Source organism: Neovison vison, chromosome 13, assembly GCF_020171115.1.
Source record: "Neovison vison isolate M4711 chromosome 13, ASM_NN_V1, whole genome shotgun sequence".
Lineage (NCBI taxonomy): Eukaryota > Metazoa > Chordata > Mammalia > Carnivora > Mustelidae > Neogale > Neogale vison.
The window spans coordinates 125,115,667-125,135,460 of record NC_058103.1 but is presented as its reverse complement, the minus strand read 5'-3'; the positions used below and the strand labels follow the sequence as shown (position 1 = coordinate 125,135,460).

General features: G+C 66.2%; 12 non-coding genes across 12 annotated transcripts; all 12 read right to left on the bottom strand.

Annotated features, from left to right (window-relative positions):
* Positions 1–193: 193 nt before the first annotated feature.
* LOC122895064 lies at positions 194–274 on the bottom strand. The gene has a single exon (XR_006382047.1). It is a non-coding gene; the product is annotated as a small nucleolar RNA SNORD115 (small nucleolar RNA).
* A 1,585-nt stretch (positions 275–1,859) lies between these two features.
* Positions 1,860–1,940, bottom strand: LOC122895063. Its single transcript, XR_006382046.1, has one exon. It is a non-coding gene; the product is annotated as a small nucleolar RNA SNORD115 (small nucleolar RNA).
* Positions 1,941–3,519: 1,579 nt separating this feature from the next.
* On the bottom strand, positions 3,520–3,600 carry LOC122895061. Its single transcript, XR_006382045.1, has one exon. It is a non-coding gene; the product is annotated as a small nucleolar RNA SNORD115 (small nucleolar RNA).
* A 1,585-nt stretch (positions 3,601–5,185) lies between these two features.
* Positions 5,186–5,266, bottom strand: LOC122895060. Its single transcript, XR_006382044.1, has one exon. It is a non-coding gene; the product is annotated as a small nucleolar RNA SNORD115 (small nucleolar RNA).
* A 1,580-nt stretch (positions 5,267–6,846) lies between these two features.
* On the bottom strand, positions 6,847–6,927 carry LOC122895058. Its single transcript, XR_006382043.1, has one exon. It is a non-coding gene; the product is annotated as a small nucleolar RNA SNORD115 (small nucleolar RNA).
* Positions 6,928–8,513: 1,586 nt separating this feature from the next.
* LOC122895057 lies at positions 8,514–8,594 on the bottom strand. Its single transcript, XR_006382042.1, has one exon. It is a non-coding gene; the product is annotated as a small nucleolar RNA SNORD115 (small nucleolar RNA).
* A 1,577-nt stretch (positions 8,595–10,171) lies between these two features.
* On the bottom strand, positions 10,172–10,252 carry LOC122895056. The gene has a single exon (XR_006382041.1). It is a non-coding gene; the product is annotated as a small nucleolar RNA SNORD115 (small nucleolar RNA).
* Positions 10,253–11,838: 1,586 nt separating this feature from the next.
* LOC122895055 lies at positions 11,839–11,919 on the bottom strand. The gene has a single exon (XR_006382040.1). It is a non-coding gene; the product is annotated as a small nucleolar RNA SNORD115 (small nucleolar RNA).
* A 1,578-nt stretch (positions 11,920–13,497) lies between these two features.
* LOC122895054 lies at positions 13,498–13,578 on the bottom strand. The gene has a single exon (XR_006382039.1). It is a non-coding gene; the product is annotated as a small nucleolar RNA SNORD115 (small nucleolar RNA).
* Positions 13,579–15,163: 1,585 nt separating this feature from the next.
* On the bottom strand, positions 15,164–15,244 carry LOC122895053. Its single transcript, XR_006382038.1, has one exon. It is a non-coding gene; the product is annotated as a small nucleolar RNA SNORD115 (small nucleolar RNA).
* Positions 15,245–16,824: 1,580 nt separating this feature from the next.
* Positions 16,825–16,905, bottom strand: LOC122895052. The gene has a single exon (XR_006382037.1). It is a non-coding gene; the product is annotated as a small nucleolar RNA SNORD115 (small nucleolar RNA).
* Positions 16,906–18,490: 1,585 nt separating this feature from the next.
* LOC122895051 lies at positions 18,491–18,571 on the bottom strand. The gene has a single exon (XR_006382036.1). It is a non-coding gene; the product is annotated as a small nucleolar RNA SNORD115 (small nucleolar RNA).
* Between the last annotated feature and the right edge of the window lie 1,223 nt (positions 18,572–19,794).

Below are 19,794 nucleotides of genomic sequence, written 5' to 3'. Positions count from 1 at the left end.
CCTCGGAGGGGGATTCGGTCTCTAGTCCGGTCGCCTGCCTCAACACCTCGAGGGGCCCCCGACGTGCACGGGCGGTCCAGGGCAGGAGCAGGGATCCCCGAGGGATCCTTGGCCTCAAGCTCCCAACTGCAGCGCCCCTCCAGGGTCACGAGGCTCCGGGGGATGCTGAGATCCCGCCACAGACGCCTGCATTGGGCCTCAGCGTAATCCTATTGAGCATGATTTTTAGGTCATCATCGCTCTTCGAGACCATATGAGTTCTCATCATTGACCCAAGCAAGTTGGTGGCGATGCGTGCGGTCCCGTCGCACCCAGACCCCGCTTACCGGGGCCGCGTGCCGGACTGCGCCATGCGCCGGGGTCCTGAGACATTGGACCTGTGGGCAGGGCTGGGCCAGGCAAGACGAGCTGGTGCGGGCGATCTCCTCGATGGTGGATGGGCTTCTGAGGAGAGACGGAGAGACCAGCTGTCCAAACGCCCCGGTCTGGGGCCCCGGCCAGACGGCCGAGGGCTACCTTTCCCAAAGACCTGGCCGGTGGCGGCCGGGCATTAGGCCGACCCACGCACGGCTGATGTGCGCACAGACGGAGCAGGGCCCAGGGTGCCAGCTGCCCTTACCTGGGCATCCCCAAACAAGGGAGATCGAGGCCCCTGAGCGAGCCCAGCCGTCGGCACAACGGCACGTGAGCATGGCACGGAGCACAGGGTTTCGACGGGTCCCTGCCTTCTCCCGAGGACGTGAGCTGAGGGGGGCGGTCAGGGACTGTGGGCCGGGACGCCGCCCACCCACAACTGTTCCCACCTGGGTGCCAAGGATCGAGCCCCTACCCTGGAAGCCCAAGGTGGCTCGGGCCCAGGGCTGCCCCAGGGCCGAGCACTGAATGCCAGGTCACTGTCCACCACGACGGCCAGGCACACCGCCCACTGGCCACCCCGGGCGAGGGTCCGGACTCTCGCCGTGCAGCGCCGCTTCGTCAGGACCCGGTCCCGGGTGCTTGAGAGTCTCAGGGGAGAGGCTCCGACGCAATGGCTGATAGGGTCTGGAACTCGCAGATCCTACCCCTCGGCCCAGTGGTACCTGGCTGTCTGGCGAGCACAAGGAATCCTCCTGCGCTCTTCGGAAGCAGCCTGGCGGGGTCTCCAGCGCCTTGGGCGTGTGCGCTGGGGCACCGGAGCTCTGGCCTCGTCAGCCCGCCGAAACATGCCAAGTCCCGGGCCTCGAGCAGCACCCAGTGGCTGAAGGACACAGAAGCTTCTGAGACCACGGGTCTCACGTGCCCTACGTTCCTGGGCCCACGGGACACGCCCGGATGGGTCAGGAGGCCTCAGGGGCACCTGGGCCTATGGCGGCCACTCCGCGCTTTCCAGGACTTGCCAGCCACCCGGCCCCACGTTCGCGTTCCCTGCACCTGGGATGGATCAGGGGCACCCGCTCACGGGGAGGTCAACGACGTCTGGACAACGAGGACTGCCACCCCAAGCCCAGGGCCTGCTGCAGAGTCACTGCTGGGCTACCCGCTTCCCAAGGCGTCTCGGGCCTCCCTCCAAGCCCAGAGGCTTCCGATCACCTATGTTGCTTGTCGACGCACCGAGAACCTTGCCAGCCAGGCCCGCCGTAGGACACGAGGGGACGAGGAGGGCCAAGCCATGGCTCCCGGGGAGCTGTCCTGGGAAGAGGATTGGGACGGTGGGCAAGCATGAGTGCCGGAACAGCCCCGTGGGCACCCGCAGGTGCGCCTACGTTCCGGGTCCAACGCAGAGACGCTCGAGAGTTCCTTCTCCTCTAGCGCCCAGCTGCAGCGAGCCCTCAATGCCCGAGGGTCTGCGGGATGCTGATCCCCGCACGGTCCTCTGCACTGGGCCTCAGCGTAATCCTATTGAGCATGATTTTTAGGTCATCATCGCTCTTCGAGACCATATGAGTTCTCATCATTGACCCAAGCGAGCCGGGGGCGACACGTGAGGTCCCTGCCCACCCACAACGCGCTTACCGAGGGAGCGATCGGGGCAGGCCCATGCCCCGGCGATCTGAGACACGGGCCCTTTGGGCGGGGCTGGGAGAAGCAAGACTTGGTCGTCAAGGCGAGATCCTCCCTTGGGAAGGGGTTTCTAAGGACAGAGGGGAGGCGATCTATCAGAGGGACCTGCTCCGTGGCATGTGCCCCATGCGGCCACGATGGGTCACGCCCGAAGCCCTGGCCGCTGCTGGCCAGGCGTGTGGATGAAGGACCCAAGGCTCGGCGCCTAAAGCAAGGAACAGGGCCCTGGGTGGCCGCTGTCCATCCCTGGGCCTCCAGAAAGAGTGGATATCAGGGCCCCTGTGAGAGCCACCCCTTGCTGAGAAAGGCCCCAGGACGTGACCGGGAAAGCTGGGTTATCGATGCCTAACACCTCGATGCCTACTGGGGCACCAAGCCAACGGGGGCGGCCCCAGAACGTACGGCCAGGAAGACGCCGACCCCAGATTGGCCAGGCTGTCGTCCATGCATCCGGGCGCTGGCACTCGAAGCCAACGTTCGCCCCCATGCCCAGATGGTAAAGGTCTGGAGTGGGAGTCGCGGGTCACGGTCTCCCAACAGCGCAAGGCAGGAGACCACTGCCCTGCCCTGCAACGGGGTCCTGAGTCTCCCCGCGTGGCGGCCCCTCCTCTTGGGACTGGGAGGACAGGCTCTCGCCCAGTGCCCGCTGGGGCCTGGGGCTCGCCCATTCTTGCCCAAGGCCAGCCAAACCATGCTCAATCGTCAGCCCAAGGAAACAGGGAGGGCTGTACTTCAGCAGCCTCCCAGGCTCCCAACGTCCTTGGGATTCTGGTTCATAGGGCAGGAGCTCTGCCCTCTCCAGCCCCAGGCAACATGCGCTGGGGTTGCCTCGAGCAACCACCACTGGCTCAGGGGGACAGAAGCCCCTGACGCCAAGGGTCCTCCGACCCGTCTCCTCGCGGGCCCACAGGACACAAAGGGAGGTCCAAGGAGGCCTCAGGGACACGCCGATCGATGGCGGCATCCCCCCGGGATCCAGTCTTGCCAGTCACGCGGCCCAACGTTCACTTTCCCTGACCTGGGATGGCTCAAGGGAGCCTGTTCACGGGCAAGCCAACGCGGTGTGGACAACGGGGGCCCCCACCCCTAGCAAAGCGGTGGAGCCAGTGCCCCTGCCGTGACTGAGGCCTCGCGGACTGCGCCCATGGCGCCTGCCGTCTCCCGCCAGGCCCAGAGTCTCCCACTCACCTGTCTTGGGCAACGCTGCGCCTACCACCTGGCGCCCAAGGCACGCTGCAAGACACAAGGAGACAAGGGTTCGTGAGGCATGGCTCCTGAGGAGCTGTCCTCGGAGGGGGATTCGGTCTCTAGTCCGGTCGCCTGCCTCAACACCTCGAGGGGCCCCCGACGTGCACGGGCGGTCCAGGGCAGGAGCAGGGATCCCCGAGGGATCCTTGGCCTCAAGCTCCCAACTGCAGCGCCCCTCCAGGGTCACGAGGCTCCGGGGGATGCTGAGATCCCGCCACAGACGCCTGCATTGGGCCTCAGCGTAATCCTATTGAGCATGATTTTTAGGTCATCATCGCTCTTCGAGACCATATGAGTTCTCATCATTGACCCAAGCAAGTTGGTGGCGATGCGTGCGGTCCCGTCGCACCCAGACCCCGCTTACCGGGGCCGCGTGCCGGACTGCGCCATGCGCCGGGGTCCTGAGACATTGGACCTGTGGGCAGGGCTGGGCCAGGCAAGACGAGCTGGTGCGGGCGATCTCCTCGATGGTGGATGGGCTTCTGAGGAGAGACGGAGAGACCAGCTGTCCAAACGCCCCGGTCTGGGGCCCCGGCCAGACGGCCGAGGGCTACCTTTCCCAAAGACCTGGCCGGTGGCGGCCGGGCATTAGGCCGATCCACGCACGGCTGATGTGCGCACAGACGGAGCAGGGCCCAGGGTGCCAGCTGCCCTTACCTGGGCATCCCCAAACAAGGGAGATCGAGGCCCCTGGGCGAGCCCAGCCGTCGGCACAACGGCACGTGAGCATGGCACGGAGCACAGAGTTTCGACGGGTCCCTGCCTTCTCCCGAGGACGTGAGCTGAGGGGGGCGGTCAGGGACTGTGGGCCGGGACGCCGCCCACCCACAACTGGTCCCACCTGGGTGCCAAGGATCGAGCCCCTACCCTGGAAGACCAAGGTGGCTCGGGCCCAGGGCTGCCCCAGGGCCGAGCACTGAATGCCAGGTCACTGTCCACCACGACGGCCAGGCATACCGCCCACTGGCCGCCCCGGGCGAGGGTCCGGACTCTCGCCGTGCAGCGCCGCTTCGTCAGGATCCGGTCCCGGGTGCTTGAGAGTCTCAGGGGAGAGGCTCCGACGCAATGGCTGATAGGGCCTGGAACTCGCAGATCCTACCCCTCGGCCCAGTGGTACCTGGCTGTCTGGCGAGCACAAGGAATCCTCCTGCGCTCTTCGGAAGCAGCCTGGCGGGGTCTCCATCGCCTTGGGCGTGTGCGCTGGGGCACCGGAGCTCAGGCCTCGTCAGCCCGCCGAAACATGCCAAGTCCCGGGCCTCGAGCAGCACCCAGTGGCTGAAGGACACAGAAGCTTCTGAGACCACGGGTCTCACGTGACTACGTTCCTGGGCCCACGGGACACGCCCGGATGGGTCAGGAGGCCTCAGGGGCACCTGGGCCTATGGCGGCCACTCCTTGCTTTCCAGGACTTGCCAGCCACCCGGCCCCACGTTCGCGTTCCCTGCACCTGGGATGGCTCAAGGGCACCCGCTCACGGGGAGGTCAACGACGTCTGGACAACGAGGACCGCCACCCCACGCCCAGGGCCTGCTGCAGAGTCACTGCTGGGCTACCCGCTTCCCAAGGCGTCTCGGGCCTCCCTCCAAGCCCAGAGGCTTCCGCTCACCTATGTTGCTTGTCGACGCACCGAGAACCTTGCCAGCCAGGCCCGCCGAAGGACACGAGGGGACGAGGAGGGCCAAGCCATGGCTCCCGGGGAGCTGTCCTGGGAAGAGGATTGGGACGGTGGGCAAGCATGAGTGCCGGAACAGCCCCGTGGGCACCCGCAGGTGCGCCTACGTTCCGGGCCCAACGCAGAGACGCTCGAGAGTTCCTTCTCCTCTAGCGCCCAGCTGCAGCGAGCCCTCAATGCCCCGAGGGTCTGCGGGATGCTGATCCCCGCACGGTCCTCTGCACTGGGCCTCAGCGTAATCCTATTGAGCATGATTTTTAGGTCATCATCGCTCTTCGAGACCATATGAGTTCTCATCATTGACCCAAGCGAGCCGGTGGCGACGCGTGAGGTCCCTGCCCACCCACAACGCGCTTACCGAGGGAGCGATCGGGGCAGGCCCATGCCCCGGCGATCTGAAACACGGGCCCTTTGGGCCGGGCTGGGAGAAGCAAGACTTGGTCGTCAAGGCGAGATCCTCCTTTGGGAAGGGGCTTCTAAGGACAGAGGGAGAGGCCGTCTATCAGAGGGGCCTGCTCCGTGGCACGTGCCCCATGCGGCCACGATGGGTCACGCCCGAAGCCCTGGCCGCTGCTGGCCAGGCGTGTGGATGAAGGACCCAAGGCTTGGCGCCGCAAGCAAGGAACAGGGCCCTGGGAGGCCGCTGTCCATCCCTGGGCCTCCAGAAAGAGTGGATATCAGGGCCCCTGAAGAAGCCACCCCTCGCTGAGAAAGGCCCCAGGACGTGGCCGGGATCGCTGGGTTATCGATGCCTAACACCTCGATGCCTACCGGGGCCCCAAGACAACGGGGGTGGCCCCAGAACGTACGGCCAGGAAGACGCCGACCCCAGATTGGCCCGGCTGTCGACCATGCATCCGGTCACTGGCACTCGCAGCCAACGTTCGCCCCCATGCCCAGATGGTAAAGGTCTGGAGTGGGAGTCGCGGGTGACGGTCTCCCAACAGCGCAAGGCAGGAGACCACTGCACTGCCCTGCAACGGGGTCCTGAGTCTCCCCGCGTGGCGGCCCCTCCTCTTGGGCCTGGGAGGACAGGCTCTAGCCCAGTGCCCGCTGGGGCCTAGGGCTCGCCCATTCTTGCCCAAGGCCAGCCAAACCATGCTCAATCGTCAGCCCAAGGAAACAGGGAGGGCTGTACTTCAGCAGCCTCCCAGGCTCCCCACGTCATTGGGACTCTGGTTCATAGGGTAGGAGCTCTGCCCTCTCTAGCCCCAAGCAACATGCGCTGGGGTTGCCTCGAGCAATCACCACTGGCTCCGGGAGACAGAAGCCCCTGACGCCAAGGGTCCTCCGACCCGTCTACTCGCGGGCCCACAGGACACAAAGGGAGGTCCAAGGAGGCCTCAGGGGCACGCCGATCGATGGCGGCATCCCCCCGGGATCCAGTCGTGCCAGTCACGCGGCCCAACTTTCACATTCCCTGACCTGGGATGGCTCAAGGGAGCCTGTTCACGGGCAAGCCAACGCGGTGTGGACAACGGGGGCCCCCACCCCTAGCACAGCGGTGGAGCCAGTGCCCCTGCCGTGACTGGGGCCTCGCGGACTGCGCCCATGGCGCCTGCCATCTCCCGCCAGGCCCAGAGTCTCCCACTCACCTGTCTTGGGCAACGCTGCGCCTACCACCTGGCGCCCAAGGCACGCTGCAAGACACAAGGAGACAAGGGTTCGTGAGGCATGGCTCCCGAGGAGCTGTCCTCGGAGGGGGATTCGGTCTCTAGGCCGGTGGCCTGCCTCAACACCTCGAGGGGCCCCCGACGTGCACGGGCGGTCCAGGGCAGGAACAGGGATCCCCGAGGGATCCTTGGCCTCAAGCTCCCAACTGCAGCGCCCCTCCAGGGTCCCGAGGCTCCGGGGGATGCTGAGATCCCGCCACAGATGCCTGCATTGGGCCTCAGCGTAATCCTATTGAGCATGATTTTTAGGTCATCATCGCTCTTCGAGACCATATGAGTTCTCATCATTGACCCAAGCAAGTTGGTGGCGATGCGTGCGGTCCCGTCGCACCCAGACCCCGCTTACCGGGGCCGCGTGCCGGACTGCGCCATGCGCCGGGGTCCTGAGACATTGGACCTGTGGGCAGGGCTGGGCCAGGCAAGACGAGCTGGTGCGGGCGATCTCCTCGATGGTGGATGGGCTTCTGAGGAGAGACGGAGAGACCAGCTGTCCAAACGCCCCGGTCTGGGGCCCCGGCCAGACGGCCGAGGGCTACCTTTCCCAAAGTCCTGGCCGGTGTCGGCCGGGCATATGGCCGACCCACGCACGGCTGATGTGCGCACAGACGGAGCAGGGCCCAGGGTGTCAGCTGCCCTTACCTGGGCATCCCCAAACAAGGGAGATCGAGGCCCCTGGGCGAGCCCAGCCGTCGGCAGAACGGCACGTGTGCTTGGCACGGAGCACAGGGTTTCATCGGGTCCCCGCTGTCTCCCGTGGACGTGAGCTGAGGGGGGCGGTCAGGGACTGTGGGCCGGGACGCCGCCCACCCACACCTGGTCCTACCTGGGAGCCAAGGATCGGAGCCCCTACCCTGGAAGCCCAAGGTGGCTCGGGCCCAGGGCTGCCCCAGGGCCGAGCACTGAATGCCAGGTCAATGTCCACCTCGACGGCCAGGCACACCGCCCACTGGCCGCCCCGGGCGAGGGTCCGGACTCTCGCCGTGCAGCGCCACTTCGTCAGGACCCATCCCGGGTGCTTGAGAGTCTCAGGGGAGAGGCTCCGACGCAATGGCTGATAGGGCCTGGAACTCGCAGATCCTACCCCTAGGCTCAGTGGTACCTGGCTGTCTGGCGAGCACAAGGAATCCTCCTGCGCTCTTCGGAAGCAGCCTGGCGGGGTCTCCAGCCCCTTGGGCGTCTGCGCTGGGGCACCGGAGCTCAGGCCTCGTCAGCCCGCCGAAACATGCCAAGTCCCGGGCCTCGAGCAGCACCCAGTGGCTGAAGGACACAGAAGCTTCTGAGACCACGGGTCTCACGTGCCCTACGTTCCTGGGCCCAAGGGACACGCCCGGATGGGTCAGGAGGCCTCAGGGGCACCTGGGCATATGGCGGCCACTCCGCAATTTCCAGGACTTGCCAGCCACACGGCCCCACGTTCGCGTTCTCTGCACCTGGGATGGCTCAAGGGCACCCGCTCACGGGGAGGTCAACGACGTCTGGACAACGAGGACAGCCACCCCAAGCCCAGGGCCTGCTGCAGAGTCACTGCTGGGCTACCCGCTTCCCAAGGCGTCTCGGGCCTCCCTCCAAGCCCAGAGGCTTCCGCTCACCTATGTTGCTTTGCGACGCACCGAGAACCTTGCCAGCCAGGCCCGCCGAAGGACACGAGGGGATGAGGAGGGCCAAGCCATGGCTCCCGGGGAGCTGTCCTGGGAAGAGGATTGTGACGGTGGGCAAGCATGAGTGCCGGAACAGCCCCGTGGGCACCCGCAGGTGCGCCTACGTTCCGGGCCCAACGCAGAGACGCTCGAGAGTTCCTTCTCCTCTAGCGCCCAGCTGCAGCGAGCCCTCAATGCCCCGAGGGTCTGCGGGATGCTGATCCCCGCACGGTCCTCTGCACTGGGCCTCAGCGTAATCCTATTGAGCATGATTTTTAGGTCATCATCGCTCTTCGAGACCATATGAGTTCTCATCATTGACCCAAGCGAGCCGGGGGCGACGCGTGAGTCCCGGCACACTCACAACGCGCTTACCTAGGGAGCGATCGGGGCAGGCCCATGCCCCGGCGATCTGAGACACGGGCCCTTTGGGCGGGGCTAGGAGAAGCAAGACTTGGTCGCCAAGGCGAGATCCTCCCTGGGAAGGGGTTTCTAAGGACAGAGGGGAGGCGATATATCAGAGGGACCTGCTCCGTGGCACGTGCCCCATGCGGCCACGATGGGTCACACCCGAAGCCCTGGCCGCTGCTGGCCAGGCGTGTGGATGAAGGACCCAAGGCTCGGCGCCGCAAGCAAGGAACAGGGCCCTGGGAGGCCGCTGTCCATCCCTGGTCCTCCAGAAAGAGTGGATATCAGGGCCCCTGTGGGAGCCACCCCTTGCTGAGAAAGGCCCCAGGACGTGGCCGGGAAAGATGGGTTATCGGTGCCTAACACCTCGATGCCTACCGGGGCCCCAAGCCAACGGGGGCGGCCCCAGAACGTACGGCCAGGAAGACGCCGACCCCAGATTGGCCAGGCTGTCGTCCATGCATCCGGGCGCTGGCACTCGAAGCCAACGTTCGCCCCCATGCCCAGATGGTATAGGTCTGGAGTGGGAGTCGCGGGTGACGGTCTCCCAACAGCGCAAGGCAGGAGACCACTGCCCTGCCCTGCAACGGGGTCCTGAGTCTCCCCGCGTGGCGGCCCCTCCTCTTGGGCCTGGGAGAACAGGCTCTCGCCCAGTGCCCGCTGGGGCCTGGGGCTCGCCCATTCTTGCCCAAGGCCAGCCAAACCATGCTCAATCGTCAGCCCAAGGAAACAGGGAGGGCTGTAGTTCAGCAGCCTCCCAGGCTCCCAACGTCCTTGGGATTCTGGTTCATAGGGCAGGAGCTCTGCCCTCTCCAGCCCCAGGCAACATGCGCTGGGGTTGCCTCGAGCAACCACCACTGGCTCAGGGGGACAGAAGCCCCTGACGCCAAGGGTCCTCCGACCCGTCTCCTCGCGGGCCCACAGGACACAAAGGGAGGTCCAAAGAGGCCTCAGGGACACGCCGATCGATGGCGGCATCCCCCCGGGATCCAGTCGTGCCAGTCACGCGGCCCAACGTTCACATTCCCTGACCTGGGATGGCTCAAGGGAGCCTGTTCACGGGCAAGCCAACGCGGTGTGGACAACGGGTGCCCCCACCCTTAGCACAGCGGTGGAGCCAGTGCCCATGCCGTGACTGGGGCCTCGCGGACTGTGCCCATGGCGCCTGCCATCTCCCGCCAGGCCCAGAGTCTCCCACTCACCTGTCTTGGGCAACGCTGCGCCTACCACCTGGCGCCCAAGGCACGCTGCAAGACACAAGGAGACAAGGGTTCGTGAGGCATGGCTCCCGAGGAGCTGTCCTCGGAGGGGGATTCGGTCTCTAGGCCGGTGGCCTGCCTCAACACCTCGAGGGGCCCCCGACGTGCACGGGCGGTCCAGGGCAGGAGCAGGGATCCCCGAGGGATCTTTGGCCTCAAGCTCCCAACTGCAGCGCCCCTCCAGGGTCCCGAGGCTCCGGGGGATGCTGAGATCCCGCCAGAGACGCCTGCATTGGGCCTCAGCGTAATCCTATTGAGCATGATTTTTAGGTCATCATCGCTCTTCGAGACCATATGAGTTCTCATCATTGACCCAAGCAAGTTGGTGGCGATGCGTGCGGTCCCGTCGCACCCAGACCCCGCTTACCGGGGCCGCGTGCCGGACTGCGCCATGCGCCGGGGTCCTGAGACATTGGACCTGTGGGCAGGGCTGGGCCAGGCAAGACGAGCTGGTGCGGGCGATCTCCTCGATGGTGGATGGGCTTCTGAGGAGAGACGGAGAGACCAGCTGTCCAAACGCCCCGGTCTGGGGCCCCGGCCAGACGGCCGAGGGCTACCTTTCCCAAAGACCTGGCCGGTGGCGGCCGGGCATATGGCCGACCCACGCACGGCTGATGTGCGCACAGACGGAGCAGGGCCCAGGGTGCCAGCTGCCCTTACCTGGGCATCCCCAAACAAGGGAGATCGAGGCCCCTGGGCGAGCCCAGCCGTCGGCACAACGGCACGTGAGCATGGCACGGAGCACAGGGTTTCGACGGGTCCCCGCTGTCTCCCGTGGACGTGAGCTGAGGGGGGCGGTCAGGGACTGTGGGCCGGGACGCCGCCCACCCACACCTGGTCCTACCTGGGAGCCAAGGATCGGAGCCCCTACCCTGGAAGCCCAAGGTGGCTCGGGCCCAGGGCTGCCCCAGGGCCGAGCACTGAATACCAGGTCACTGTCCACCACGACGGCCAGGCACACCGCCCACTGGCCGCCCTGGGCGAGGGTCCGGACTCTCGCCGTGCAGCGCCGCTTCGTCAGGACCCATCCCAGGTGCTTGAGAGTCTCAGCGGAGAGGCTCCGACGCAATGGCTGATAGGGCCTGGAACTCGCAGATCCTACCCCTAGGCCCAGTGGTACCTGGCTGTCTGGCGAGCACAAGGAATCCTCCTGCGCTCTTCGGAAGCAGCCTGGCGGGGTCTCCAGCGCCTTGGGCGTGTGCGCTGGGGCACCGGAGCTCAGGCCTCGTCAGCCCGCCGAAACATGCCAAGTCCCGGGCCTCGAGCAGCACCCAGTGGCTGAAGGACACAGAAGCTTCTGAGACCACGGGTCTCACGTGCCCTACGTTCCTGGGCCCACGGGACACGCCCGGATCGGTCAGGAGGCCTCAGGGGCACCTGGGCCTATGGCGGCCACTCCGCGCTTTCCAGGACTTGCCAGCCACCCGGCCCCACGTTCGCGTTCCCTGCACCTGGGATGGCTCAAGGGCACCCGCTCACGGGGAGGTCAACGACGTCTGGACAACGAGGACAGCCACCCCAAGCCCAGGGCCTGCTGCAGAGTCACTGCTGGGCTACCCGCTTCCCAAGGCGTCTCGGGCCTCCCTCCAAGCCCAGAAGCTTCCGCTCACCTATGTTGCTTGTCGACGCACCGAGAACCTTGCCAGCCAGGCCCGCCGAAGGACACGAGGGGACGAGGAGGGCCAAGCCATGGCTCCCGGGGAGCTGTCCTGGGAAGAGGATTGGGACGGTGGGCAAGCATGAGTGCCGGAACAGCCCCGTGGGCACCCGCAGGTGCGCCTACGTTCCGGGCCCAACGCAGAGACGCTCGAGAGTTCCTTCTCCTCTAGCGCCCAGCTGCAGCGAGCCCTCAATGCCCCGAGGGTCTGCGGGATGCTGATCCCCGCACGGTCCTCTGCACTGGGCCTCAGCGTAATCCTATTGAGCATGATTTTTAGGTCATCATCGCTCTTCGAGACCATATGAGTTCTCATCATTGACCCAAGCGAGCCGGGGGCGACGCGTGAGTCCCGGCACACTCACAACGCGCTTACCTAGGGAGCGATCGGGGCAGGCCCATGCCCCGGCGATCTGAGACACGGGCCCTTTGGGCGGGGCTAGGAGAAGCAAGACTTGGTCGTCAAGGCGAGATCCTCCCTTGGGAAGGGGTTTCTAAGGACAGAGGGGAGGCGATATATCAGAGGGACCTGCTCCGTGGCACGTGCCCCATGCAGCCACGATGGGTGACGCCCGAAGCCCTGGCCGCTGCTGGCCAGGCGTGTGGATGAAGGACCCAAGGCTCGGCGCCGCAAGCAAGGAACAGGGCCCTGGGAGGCCGCTGTCCATCCCTGGGCCTCCTGAAAGAGTGGATATCAGGGCCCCTGTGGGAGCCACCCCTTGCTGAGAAAGGCCCCAGGACGTGGCCGGGAAAGCTGGGTTATCGATGCCTAACACATCGATGCCTACCGGGGCCCCAAGCCAACGGGGGCGGCCCCAGAACGTACGGCCAGTGAGACGCCGACCCCAGATTGGCCAGGCTGTCGTCCATGCATCCGGGCGCTGGCACTCGAAGCCAACGTTCGCCCCCATGCCCAGATGGTAAAGGTCTGGAGTGGGAGTCGCGGGTCACGGTCTCCCAACAGCGCAAGGCAGGAGACCACTGCCCTGCCCTGCAACGGGGTCCTGAGTCTCCCCGCGTGGCGGCCCCTCCTCTTGGGCCTGGGAGGACAGGCTCTCGCCCAGTGCCCGCTGGGGCCTGGGGCTCGCCCATTCTTGCCCAAGGCCAGCCAAAGCATGCTCAATCGTCAGCCCAAGGAAACAGGGAGGGCTGTAGTTCAGCAGCCTCCCAGGCTCCCAACGTCCTTGGGATTCTGGTTCATAGGGCAGGAGCTCTGCCCTCTCCAGCCCCAGGCAACATGCGCTGGGGTTGCCTCGAGCAACCACCACTGGCTCAGGGGGACAGAAGCCCCTGACGCCAAGGGTCCTCCGACCCGTCTCCTCGCGGGCCCACAGGACACAAAGGGAGGTCCAAGGAGGCCTCAGGGACACGCCGATCGATGGCGGCATCCCCCCGGGATCCAGTCTTGCCAGTCACGCGGCCCAACGTTCACATTCCCTGACCTGGGATGGCTCAAGGGAGCCTGTTCACGGGCAAGCCAACGCGGTGTGGACAACGGGGGCCCCCACCCCTAGCACAGCGGTGGAGCCAGTGCCCATGCCGTGACTGGGGCCTCGCGGACTGTGCCCATGGCGCCTGCCATCTCCCGCCAGTCCCAGAGTCTCCCACTCACCTGTCTTGGGCAACGCTGCGCCTACCACCTGGCGCCCAAGGCACGCTGCAAGACACAAGGAGACAAGGGTTCGTGAGGCATGGCTCCCGAGGAGCTGTCCTCGGAGGGGGATTCGGTCTCTAGGCCGGTGGCCTGCCTCAACACCTCGAGGGGCCCCCGACGTGCACGGGCGGTCCAGGGCAGGAGCAGGGATCCCCGAGGGATCCTTGGCCTCAAGCTCCCAACTGCAGCGCCCCTCCAGGGTCACGAGGCTCCGGGGGATGCTGAGATCCCGCCACAGACGCCTGCATTGGGCCTCAGCGTAATCCTATTGAGCATGATTTTTAGGTCATCATCGCTCTTCGAGACCATATGAGTTCTCATCATTGACCCAAGCAAGTTGGTGGCGATGCGTGCGGTCCCGTCGCACCCAGACCCCGCTTACCGGGGCCGCGTGCCGGACTGCGCCATGCGCCGGGGTCCTGAGACATTGGACCTGTGGGCAGGGCTGGGCCAGGCAAGACGAGCTGGTGCGGGCGATCTCCTCGATGGTGGATGGGCTTCTGAGGAGACACGGAGAGACCAGCTGTCCAAACGCCCCGGTCTGGGGCCCCGGCCAGACGGCCGAGGGCTACCTTTCCCAAAGACCTGGCCGGTGTGGGCCGGGCATATGGCCGACCCACGCACGGCTGATGTGCGCACAGACGGAGCAGGGCCCAGGGTGCCAGCTGCCCTTACCTGGGCATCCCCAAACAAGGGAGATCGAGGCCCCTGGGCGAGCCCAGCCGTCGGCAGAACGGCACGTGAGCATGGCACGGAGCACAGGGTTTCGACGGGTCCCCGCCTTCTCCCGAGGACGTGAGCTGAGGGGGGCGGTCAGGGACTGTGGGCCGGGACGCCGCCCACCCACAACTGGTCCCACCTGGGTGCCAAGGATCGAGCCCCTACCCTGGAAGCCCAAGGTAGCTCGGGCCCAGGGCTGCCCCAGGGCCGAGCACTGAATGCCAGGTCACTGTCCACCACGACGGCCAGGCATACCGCCCACTGGCCGCCCCGGGCGAGGGTCCGGACTCTCGCCGTGCAGCGCCGCTTCGTCAGGACCCATCCCAGGTGCTTGAGAGTCTCAGGGGAGAGGCTCCGACGCAATGGCTGATAGGGCCTGGAACTCGCAGATCCTACCCCTAGGCCCAGTGGTACCTGGCTGTCTGGCGAGCACAAGGAATCCTCCTTCGCTCTTCGGAAGCAGCCTGGCGGGGTCTCCAGCACCTTGGGCGTGTGCGCTGGGGCACCGGAGCTCAGGCCTCGTCAGCCCGCCGAAACATGCCAATTCCCGGGCCTCGAGCAGCACCCAGTGGCTGAAGGACACAGAAGCTTCTGAGACCACAGGTCTCACGTGCCCTACGTTCCTGGGCCCACGGGACACGCCCGGATGGGTCAGGAGGCCTCAGGGGCACCTGGGCCTATGGCGGCCACTCCGCGCTTTCCAGGACTTGCCAGCCACCCGGCCCCACGTTCGCGTTCCCTGCACCTGGGATGGCTCAAGGGCACCCGCTCACGGGGAGGTCAACGACGTCTGCACAACGAGGACCGCCACCCCAAGCCCAGGGCCTGCTGCAGAGTCACTGCTGGGCTACCCGCTTCCCAAGGCGTCTCGGGCCTCCCTCCAAGCCCAGAGGCTTCCGCTCACCTATGTTGCTTGTCGACGCACCGAGAACCTTGCCAGCCAGGCCCGCCGAAGGACACGAGGGGACGAGGAGGGCCAAGCCATGGCTCCCGGGGAGCTGTCCTGGGAAGAGGATTGGGACGGTGGGCAAGCATGAGTGCCGGAACAGCCCCGTGGGCACCCGCAGGTGCGCCTACGTTCCGGGCCCAACGCAGAGACGCTCGAGAGTTCCTTCTCCTCTAGCGCCCAGCTGCAGCGAGCCCTCAATGCCCCGAGGGTCTGCGGGATGCTGATCCCCGCACGGTCCTCTGCACTGGGCCTCAGCGTAATCCTATTGAGCATGATTTTTAGGTCATCATCGCTCTTCGAGACCATATGAGTTCTCATCATTGACCCAAGCGAGCCGGGGGCGACGCGTGAGGTCCCTGCCCACCCACAACGCGCTTACCGAGGGAGCGATCGGGGCAGGCCCATGCCCCGGCGATCTGAGACACGGGCCCTTTGGGCGGGGCTGGGAGAAACAAGACTTGGCCGTCAAGGCGAGATCCTCCCTTGGGAAGGGGCTTCTAAGGACAGAGGGAGAGGCCGTCTATCAGAGGGGCCTGCTCCGTGGCACGTGCCCCATGCGGCCACGATGGGTCACGCCCAAAGCCCTGGCCGCTGCTGGCCAGGCGTGTGGATGAAGGACCCAAGGCTCGGCGCCGCAAGCAAGGAACAGGGCCCTGGGAGGCCGCTGTCCATCCCTGGGCCTCCAGAAAGAGTGGATATCAGGGCCCCTGTGGGAGCCACCCCTCGCTGAGAAAGGGCCCAGGACGTGGCCGGGATCGCTGGGTTATCGATGCCTAACACCTCGATGCCTACCGGGGCCCCAAGACAACGGGGGCGGCCCCAGAACGTACGGCCAGGAAGACGCCGACCCCAGATTGGCCCGGCTGTCGACCATGCATCCGGGCACTGGCACTCGCAGCCAACGTTCGCCCCCATGCCCAGATGGTAAAGGTCTGGAGTGGGAGTCGTGGGTGACGGTCTCCCAACAGCGCAAGGCAGGAGACCACTGCCCTGCCCTGCAACGGGGTCCTGAGTCTCCCCGCGTGGCGGCCCCTCCTCTTGGGCCTGGGAGGACAGGCTCTCGCCCAGTGCCCGCTGGGGCCTGGGGCTCGCCCATTCTTGCCCAAGGCCAGCCAAACCATGCTCAATCGTCAGCCCAAGGAAACAGGGAGGGCTGTACTTCAGCAGCCTCCCAGGCTCCCCACGTCCTTGGGAGTCTGGTTCATAGGGTAGGAGCTCTGCCCTCTCTAGCCCCAAGCAACATGCGCTGGGGTTGCCTCGAGCAATCACCACTGGCTCAGGGGGACAGAAGCCCCTGACGCCAAGGGTCCTCCGACCCGTCTCCTCGCGGGCCCACAGGACACAAAGGGAGGTCCAAGGAGGCCTCAGGGGCACGCCGATCGATGGCGGCATCCCCCCGGAATCCAGTCGTGCCAGTCACGTGGCCCAACGTTCACATTCCCTGACCTGGGATGGCTCAAGGGAGCCTGTTCACGGGCAAGCCAACGCGGTGTGGACATCGGGGGCCCCCACCCCTAGCACAGCGGTGGAGCCAGTGCCCCTGCCGTGACTGGGGCCTCGCGGACTGTGCCCATGGCGCCTGCCATCTCCCGCCAGGCCCAGAGTCTCCCACTCACCTGTCTTGGGCAACGCTGCGCCTACCACCTGGCGCCCAAGGCACGCTGCAAGACACAAGGAGACAAGGGTTCGTGAGGCATGGCTCCCGAGGAGCTGTCCTCGGAGGGGGATTCGGTCTCTAGGCCGGTGGCCTGCCTCAACACCTCGAGGGGCCCCCGACGTGCACGGGCGGTCCAGGGCAGGAGCAGGGATCCCCGAGGGATCCTTGGCCTCAAGCTCCCAACTGCAGCGCCCCTCCAGGGTCCCGAGGCTCCGGGGGATGCTGAGATCCCGCCACAGACGCCTGCATTGGGCCTCAGCGTAATCCTATTGAGCATGATTTTTAGGTCATCATCGCTCTTCGAGACCATATGAGTTCTCATCATTGACCCAAGCAAGTTGGTGGCGATGCGTGCGGTCCCGTCGCACCCAGACCCCGCTTACCGGGGCCGCGTGCCGGACTGCGCCATGCGCCGGGGTCCTGAGACATTGGACCTGTGGGCAGGGCTGGGCCAGGCAAGACGAGCTGGTGCGGGCGATCTCCTCGATGGTGGATGGGCTTCTGAGGAGACACGGAGAGACCAGCTGTCCAAACGCCCCGGTCTGGGGCCCCGGCCAGACGGCCGAGGGCTACCTTTCCCAAAGACCTGGCCGGTGTGGGCCGGGCATATGGCCGACCCACGCACGGCTGATGTGCGCACAGACGGAGCAGGGCCCAGGGTGCCAGCTGCCCTTACCTGGGCATCCCCAAACAAGGGAGATCGAGGCCCCTGGGCGAGCCCAGCCGTCGGCAGAACGGCACGTGAGCATGGCACGGAGCACAGGGTTTCGACGGGTCCCCGCCTTCTCCCGAGGACGTGAGCTGAGGGGGGCGGTCAGGGACTGTGGGCCGGGACGCCGCCCACCCACAACTGGTCCCACCTGGGTGCCAAGGATCGAGCCCCTACCCTGGAAGCCCAAGGTAGCTCGGGCCCAGGGCTGCCCCAGGGCCGAGCACTGAATGCCAGGTCACTGTCCACCACGACGGCCAGGCATACCGCCCACTGGCCGCCCCGGGCGAGGGTCCGGACTCTCGCCGTGCAGCGCCGCTTCGTCAGGACCCATCCCAGGTGCTTGAGAGTCTCAGGGGAGAGGCTCCGACGCAATGGCTGATAGGGCCTGGAACTCGCAGATCCTACCCCTAGGCCCAGTGGTACCTGGCTGTCTGGCGAGCACAAGGAATCCTCCTTCGCTCTTCGGAAGCAGCCTGGCGGGGTCTCCAGCACCTTGGGCGTGTGCGCTGGGGCACCGGAGCTCAGGCCTCGTCAGCCCGCCGAAACATGCCAATTCCCGGGCCTCGAGCAGCACCCAGTGGCTGAAGGACACAGAAGCTTCTGAGACCACAGGTCTCACGTGCCCTACGTTCCTGGGCCCACGGGACACGCCCGGATGGGTCAGGAGGCCTCAGGGGCACCTGGGCCTATGGCGGCCACTCCGCGCTTTCCAGGACTTGCCAGCCACCCGGCCCCACGTTCGCGTTCCCTGCACCTGGGATGGCTCAAGGGCACCCGCTCACGGGGAGGTCAACGACGTCTGCACAACGAGGACCGCCACCCCAAGCCCAGGGCCTGCTGCAGAGTCACTGCTGGGCTACCCGCTTCCCAAGGCGTCTCGGGCCTCCCTCCAAGCCCAGAGGCTTCCGCTCACCTATGTTGCTTGTCGACGCACCGAGAACCTTGCCAGCCAGGCCCGCCGAAGGACACGAGGGGACGAGGAGGGCCAAGCCATGGCTCCCGGGGAGCTGTCCTGGGAAGAGGATTGGGACGGTGGGCAAGCATGAGTGCCGGAACAGCCCCGTGGGCACCCGCAGGTGCGCCTACGTTCCGGGCCCAACGCAGAGACGCTCGAGAGTTCCTTCTCCTCTAGCGCCCAGCTGCAGCGAGCCCTCAATGCCCCGAGGGTCTGCGGGATGCTGATCCCCGCACGGTCCTCTGCACTGGGCCTCAGCGTAATCCTATTGAGCATGATTTTTAGGTCATCATCGCTCTTCGAGACCATATGAGTTCTCATCATTGACCCAAGCGAGCCGGGGGCGACGCGTGAGGTCCCTGCCCACCCACAACGCGCTTACCGAGGGAGCGATCGGGGCAGGCCCATGCCCCGGCGATCTGAGACACGGGCCCTTTGGGCGGGGCTGGGAGAAACAAGACTTGGCCGTCAAGGCGAGATCCTCCCTTGGGAAGGGGCTTCTAAGGACAGAGGGAGAGGCCGTCTATCAGAGGGGCCTGCTCCGTGGCACGTGCCCCATGCGGCCACGATGGGTCACGCCCAAAGCCCTGGCCGCTGCTGGCCAGGCGTGTGGATGAAGGACCCAAGGCTCGGCGCCGCAAGCAAGGAACAGGGCCCTGGGAGGCCGCTGTCCATCCCTGGGCCTCCAGAAAGAGTGGATATCAGGGCCCCTGTGGGAGCCACCCCTCGCTGAGAAAGGGCCCAGGACGTGGCCGGGATCGCTGGGTTATCGATGCCTAACACCTCGATGCCTACCGGGGCCCCAAGACAACGGGGGCGGCCCCAGAACGTACGGCCAGGAAGACGCCGACCCCAGATTGGCCCGGCTGTCGACCATGCATCCGGGCACTGGCACTCGCAGCCAACGTTCGCCCCCATGCCCAGATGGTAAAGGTCTGGAGTGGGAGTCGTGGGTGACGGTCTCCCAACAGCGCAAGGCAGGAGACCACTGCCCTGCCCTGCAACGGGGTCCTGAGTCTCCCCGCGTGGCGGCCCCTCCTCTTGGGCCTGGGAGGACAGGCTCTCGCCCAGTGCCCGCTGGGGCCTGGGGCTCGCCCATTCTTGCCCAAGGCCAGCCAAACCATGCTCAATCGTCAGCCCAAGGAAACAGGGAGGGCTGTACTTCAGCAGCCTCCCAGGCTCCCCACGTCCTTGGGAGTCTGGTTCATAGGGTAGGAGCTCTGCCCTCTCTAGCCCCAAGCAACATGCGCTGGGGTTGCCTCGAGCAATCACCACTGGCTCAGGGGGACAGAAGCCCCTGACGCCAAGGGTCCTCCGACCCGTCTCCTCGCGGGCCCACAGGACACAAAGGGAGGTCCAAGGAGGCCTCAGGGGCACGCCGATCGATGGCGGCATCCCCCCGGAATCCAGTCGTGCCAGTCACGTGGCCCAACGTTCACATTCCCTGACCTGGGATGGCTCAAGGGAGCCTGTTCACGGGCAAGCCAACGCGGTGTGGACATCGGGGGCCCCCACCCCTAGCACAGCGGTGGAGCCAGTGCCCCTGCCGTGAC